This window comes from Micropterus dolomieu, linkage group LG05 (genome assembly GCF_021292245.1).
Source record: "Micropterus dolomieu isolate WLL.071019.BEF.003 ecotype Adirondacks linkage group LG05, ASM2129224v1, whole genome shotgun sequence".
NCBI lineage: Eukaryota > Metazoa > Chordata > Actinopteri > Centrarchiformes > Centrarchidae > Micropterus > Micropterus dolomieu.
Genome location: NC_060154.1, coordinates 22,128,549 through 22,129,220, shown reverse-complemented (window position 1 = coordinate 22,129,220; position 672 = coordinate 22,128,549).

Sequence of the window (672 nt, the reverse complement as noted above, 5' to 3'; positions counted from 1 at the left end):
CCTATGATCTCGTTCCACATTTTATTGCGTGCCAGGCAATGCAGCGAACTGCTCTTGGACTTGACTCGGTCTCGCCCTCTCTCGGTCTTGGTCTCGACTGCTCTCAGCCCCTAAAAGTCTTGGTCTTGTCTCGGTCTCGATAAACTCTGGTCTTGGTCTTGACTACAACACTACTGTGAGCCAAAACCTCAGATTTCATCTTTTTCTACTAAGGAGCTACAAGGAGCTGGTCTGTCTGTCTGTACCGCTCAGCGGTAACAGCAGCCTTTTGCGAGTTCAATCTCAAAACGTTTTGCACCAGTTTGCAACATTTTCGGATTGAATGATGTTTCCTTGCAATGTTGTGCAATGTTCCGCAACGGGCTTTAAGGTATGTTTTCTCCCATTTGGTGGGTGTGTCACAGGTGTTACCCAATCAGCTGCGATAAGTTTGTAAACACAACGATGTTGTAATGCGCTTGCGTACACAACAGGTTGTTCGAGGCACCATCATTTCCATTGAAAAAAACGTTACGTTGCTACTTTTAGTTGGCGCTTAACTCGCCCGTGGTAAGATGCTTCAGGTCTTGGCCAATCAGAAGACAGTGGGCTTTAGGGGGCAGCTTAAAGAGACAGGAGCATCTACAGCTTGTTTCAGACAGAGGCTGAAATAAAGGCCTACATGAAGGGCCA